Here is a 5,960-nt window from a genome sequence, read left to right on the forward strand (position 1 = left end):
CTGAATGTCCACATAATTCTATTGTTTTTCTTTTTTAAGCAGGTATATACCGGTATGGGCTTTGCAGAGAGGGAAACGAGGGTGTTTTGGCATTTTCGAAAGTAAAGTTGAAACATCTCATACCCTTTTACTGAATTTGTTTATTTTTTTCACAAACACTCACATACGCAAACACAATTAAAGATTTTGAACCGTTCAGGGGGTGAGGGAGGGCAATTGACGAGGTAATACCCTAGCAAATTCTCCTTTTCCATCTCTTATACCTTCTTTATGTCATTATCTCGACATCCTGTACAATTAATTGGTCAATAGGGGGCGCTGTTCCTGTCGGTCTCGTGGGCTTTCTTTTCCTAGTGTTGGTCTCGTGAGCCTCTTTTGCCAAGTGTCGGTCTCGTGAATGTCTTTTGCCTAATGTCTGTCTCGTGAGCCTTTTGTGCGTAATGTCGAACTCATGGGCTGTATAACTAGAGAGCTTATTTTACTTGATGTCGATCTCATGGGCTTAATTTACACTGTGTCGAACTGGTGGGCTGTAAAACTGGTGGGCTGTATGACTTGTGAGCTGTATGACTTGTGGGCTGTATGACTTGTGAGCTGCATGACTTGTGGGCTGTATGACTTGTGAGCTGTATGACTTGTGGGCTGTATGACTCTTGGGTGTCGGTTTTGTGACGTGCACCCTTATTGAACTGGATTGAACACCGAAAGGCTGTGAAAGAGAGCTTCTATGAAAGATGTAATGAGATCTGCAAGATATGATGTTTCTGTTTCCTTACCCTTGCAACCCTTACCTTTGCACTATGTCACATTCCTGTTTCTTTTTCTTTCAAGTGTTCTGTGTTTTGCACGTTATTTTGTTATTTGGTAACCGCTTAAATGCTGGCTAAAAACACGTGCTTTCAAGTTATTGTATATTAAATATCAAATGCCATTTAAATAGCAAAGGAGAATAAGTGAAATATTTAGAATAATCAAAGAACAATAACTGTTATTGTTTTAAAGCGTCTCATGCTGAATGATAACCTCCACCTTATCCAGTTATTCATTCTTTCTTGGCAGGTTTTTCTCGAGAGAAATAAAAAAAATGGGCTACCAGAGGACTATTGTTATCTTCACTGCATGTCTAATTGTAATCTCTAGAGACACCGGTAAGTGTAAAAAAAAAAAAAAAATGGTAATCAAAGGGTATGGCTAGTAACTGATCAGTGGGAATCAGCGGGAATGCTCGAGGATGATTGTTCCAATCCTTGTGGGAAATTCATTGAAGAGTACATTATATATCTATTGTTGTGTGAAAATTATTTGCTTCAGAATGGTCTCATATTCAAGTAATGTGCGGTTTAATGTTTCCAGGTTACCGTGCCTGGTCAGTGACGGGGCATTAATCTGCACATTACTTGAGTATGAGGCCGTTCTGAAACAAATAATTTTCACACAACAGTAGATATATAATGTATTCTTAAATGGACCCCAGAAGGATTGGAACAATCATCCTCCAGCATTCCCACTGATTACCATTGATTGGTTACTAGCCATCCCCTTTAACTATACACTGTAATAAAACACAAATGTGACAGTGCACCTCAAAACGAACATAAAGTCGCACACACTGATTTTGCGTGAGGACTGAAAATAAGTGAAATGGGTCAATCTAGCCGAACTTGACTTTTTCATATTTTCTGAAAGAGCGGGTCTTCTTTTACATTATGCTAAAATTTGGTATCATAAAACGGGCAGGAAGTGTGTTTTTTTAGCAGTTTATCACGAACATTTTTCGTAGAATAGTGTGATTATGTGTGTCTTTAGAATCCCCTTTTCATTTCTGAAAAACCATGTCCACACTCTTCACTTTCAACTCTAATAACTTTTGAAAGGATAGTGCTACTGCTTTGAAAGTTGGCATTGATTATGGACAGAATGTGTTGATGAGGCATGCTTAATTTCATTTTAATCAGATAATCCCTTCATTGTTGTTACTCTGGTGGTTTACTTCCTACTTCTAGTCCCATTCATCGCACAGCCAGCACGGTTTGGTAAAGATTAAGCGCTTGAATAGACACTGTACTTCAGAGCCTCTTTTCTCTGTTCTCATTTTTCCTGAGTTTGTGATTTCTTTCCAATATCTAGATAGGTTAGGAGAGTCCATTTGATTTAAGTTATACATCATTTGTGACCCTGCACCTCAAAACAAACAAAAAGTCGCCAGACATGAATTTTTAGTTAAGACTATATTCTGAAAGAGCAGACTTTAAGCTTTAAAATGATGTATAACTCAAATCATATGGACTCTCCTAACCTATCTAAATATTGGAAAGAAAGCACAAACTCAGGAAAAGTGTGAACAGAGAAAAGAGGCTCTGAAGTACAATGTCTATTCAAGCGCTTAATCTTCAACAAACCGTGCTGGCTGTGCGATGAATGGGACAAAAAACAGGAAGTAAACCACCAGAGTAACAACAATGAAGGGATTATCAGATTAAACTGAAATTAAGCATGCCTCATTAACACATTCTGTCCATGATTAATGCCAGCTTTCAAAGCAGTAGTACTATCCCTCTAAAAGTTATTAGAGTTGAAAATGAAGAGTGTGGATAAGGTTTTTCAGAAATGAAAAAGGGATTCTAAGGACACACATAATCACACTATTCTACCAAAAATGTTCGAGATAAACTGCTAAAAAACACATTTTCCTACCCGTTTTATGATACCAAATTTTAGCATAATGTAAAAGAAGACCTTCTCTTTCAGAAAATATGAAAAAGTCAAGTTCGGCTAGATTGACCCATTCCACTTATTTTCAGTCCTCACGCAAAATCACTGTGTGCGACTTTATGTTCGTTTTGAGGTGCACTGTCACATTTTAAAGCTTAAAGTCTGCTCCTTCAGAATATGGTCTTAAGTAAAAATTCATGTCTGGCGACTTTTTGTTTGTTTTGAGGTGCAGGGTCACAAATAATAATTTAAAGATTATACATCATTCGCAACTGGTAAACACTCGCCAATCGATTAGTATTTGTTCTTATTTTACTTAGTTAAGATCGGTCGCTTTTCTTTACCTGGTAGAGACAACAGCCAGTTATTTTTTTCTGTGATTAAAACTACCAAGAGGTAATTACATTGACATTGCAGTTTGTATCAAAATATGTGTAACATGGACATTACCATACCTTTTCCTGTAGCGAATCATGCTTTCTTTCAAAATCATCCATTTAGTTCTGCAACGAAAATTGTCAGAAAGTATTATCTTCATGACAATTACAATGATATTGTCCAAAGAAAGAAACCTTCATTTATAATGCACTTGGCCAACCACCTGACAAGGTTAGTGAGATCAGCAGTGTCATGATACATGTCACTCAGTGAGCGGTTTAGGGTACAATGAAAAAAATGATCCGTAAGTAAAATGATCAAAGTCTGAACAGCAATGTCGGCAAGACGACGAAATAGGGTCAACGGTTAAAGTAAAGAGAGAGAGAGAGAGAGAGAGAGAGAGAGAGAAGAAATATTATATGAAATATTGTATTATATGAAAAGAAATATTATATGACAATTACCAATAACTTTGAAAAATATGGACGACGATTTTGATAATCGAATCACCCAAAACAACAGAAATACAGATGTATTAAAGCCACACAAGGGATAATTAAGAAACGACCGTAACGTGAATATCGGCCAGCAGAATGATGTCAGGAAAAAGTATGCATATTAAAGAATCGTGAGAAAGGGGAGTTAGGGATTGACGGGTTCCAAGGTATGCATAGGCCTACTTCAAAATAGGTCTTGGATTGGGATTTTGAAATTGTTTCATTCTATTCAATTTTTCAACAGGGTGCCAGGTTTCAGACGACATTGTGGTCGTTGATGCTCGTCCGGTTTTATTGACAGGCCTTCCGGGGAAACTAAAGTGTCAGTTCTCCGTCGTGCCACAGGCAGTGTACTGGCTCAAAGGTAATCACTGACTGATGTGAGAGTGTTGCCTTCATCTGTCGCAGTTGGTAGAAAGTTTGCAATTTCACGTACCTATAATACACAATTAGATACAGGCTTTGTAGGGTAGTGTGTCACTTTTTTTGTCATTAGAAAATGTCAGTCTTCTTTCAATGGCTTGTAGAAATTTGTCAAATAGAATAAAAAAAGTTAGGCGTCATACGCAACATGGTAAGACATACGACCTCACAGCGCATTACGCAGTTATGAAGCTGCACATATAGGCTATTTAGGACTACTGCGAAGTATTTTTTTCCTATATTTGTTTTACTAATCTCTCCTGCCTTCAGAATATGCTGCCAATTCTGTCACCCTTCTGGTCAAGTGGTACCAAAATGAGATAGATGGAAGAAGATACAGCGATGGTCTGATGACGATGGACGCCAATTTCTCGCTGATCATTCACACAGTCAATGACAACGATGCTGGCCGTTATTTCTGCCGAGTGGCCGACTTTTCGAACAACGTTACCCAAAACCATACCGACGTGTCAGTGACAGGTTAGTTTCACGCAATCTCTGACGTCCAGTTATTCCTATCAAATTTAGATAAACCTCTTATCATTCATTCTTTTTTGTTTGTTCGCTTTCCCCCACTCTCTTTTCTCTCGCTATTTCGCTTCAATGTTACGAAATTATTCCTTTGTATGTATTTTAACATTTCACTTCATTAAGAGTGTTTTTATGTGATGTAATGTAATGTAATGCATTTGCGTTCTTGCACAAGAAGCGTTCTCTCAGTGAAGATTTTGGAAAATAAAGTGGGTATCCGGAAGAATGTAGGCTACTCATTCTAAATATGTCATGTCAAGATAAGAGAGATTAGATAGATAGATAGATTGATTGATTATTTAGTTTAGACTTACCGGTATTTCAAATTCGTTTTCACAGAGAGAGAAACAAGCATTACTGGGTCACAATGATAATCCTTGAATTCAATAAAATGTTGTTGTTTTTCTTTTGGGTATAAATAAGATATCGAAACGTATGTTCTAATAACATATGCGCAAAAAAAAAATAGTAAATGTAAACAATCATGGTATCACAAGTGGAGTAGCCTAAATCAAAAGCACAGCTTATATTACTTTAGGCCTCCGACAATTAATTCACATCATATCTTTAGACAGTTAAACACATAACACATAACACTGTAGGCTATACACAAAAACAAACAAACATGAAACAACAGTAATTACAGCTGAAGCTCAGAAACATGAGAAAGATTGAGATGGGAAGAGAGGATGAGAAATAAAAAAAAAAGATAAGACAATTCGAAATGAGATTGAAAGAAGAGATGGAGAAAGAAGAGATAAACCTTACAATGGTTATTATTAACATAGGTTGTTTCCGATTATCCCATGAGGAGCAGCAGGTAGACCGCCTATTTTGGTCCTTGGCAAAGTCATTACCTGACAATGCTGCAACCATGTAGTAGCAAGAAGTTAATGTTTCTATCATCTTATTTTATAGTATTATCATTAGTAGCAAATTTTTATCATCGTTATTGATTATTATCGTTGTAATCATTGTGTCTGCTTATTCTGCGAATCTGCATATTATGTAAACAATATTAATCGATGATCTGACTGTCTCCTGTAATTGCAGATTTCCTTTCTGTCAAGGGATGCTCAAGTAATACGGACTGCTTTCTGGCTTACGAACCGCAAGATGCCATGCTGCAATGTAAGGCGAGGAACGTCCCACAAGATATCGTCTCGCTTTATTGGCTCCCGAACAAAGGCAAGATTTCCCCGATCGCCTACAACTCGTTTTACCACAAAAACGGAACGCAGAATATTGAAGCACTAGTAAAGATAACGCCAGAACGGAGTGACATTTTCACGTGTGTAGCTGAAATGACGTCTACCCGGGTAGAACTGGCGAGGATATCTGTGACCATTGCGACTCCAACTTCAACAACCGGGATACCGACATCAGCTACATCCTCGTCCAAGAAATTAATAGGAATTT

General features: G+C 37.5%; 1 long non-coding RNA gene across 1 annotated transcript; it reads left to right on the plus strand.

The window, feature by feature from the left end:
• The first annotated feature begins 3,886 nt into the window (after positions 1-3,886).
• Positions 3,887-5,735, plus strand: LOC139720246 (uncharacterized). The gene is made up of 3 exons (XR_011710153.1): positions 3,887-3,951; positions 4,281-4,490; positions 5,595-5,735. It is a non-coding gene; the product is annotated as an uncharacterized lncRNA (long non-coding RNA).
• The last annotated feature ends 225 nt before the right edge of the window (positions 5,736-5,960 follow it).

The sequence above is a fragment of the Diadema antillarum genome, unplaced genomic scaffold (genome assembly GCF_040938485.1).
Source record: "Diadema antillarum isolate AM-2024a unplaced genomic scaffold, OU_Dant_1.0 scf00000125, whole genome shotgun sequence".
Classification (NCBI taxonomy): Eukaryota; Metazoa; Echinodermata; class Echinoidea; order Diadematoida; family Diadematidae; genus Diadema; species Diadema antillarum.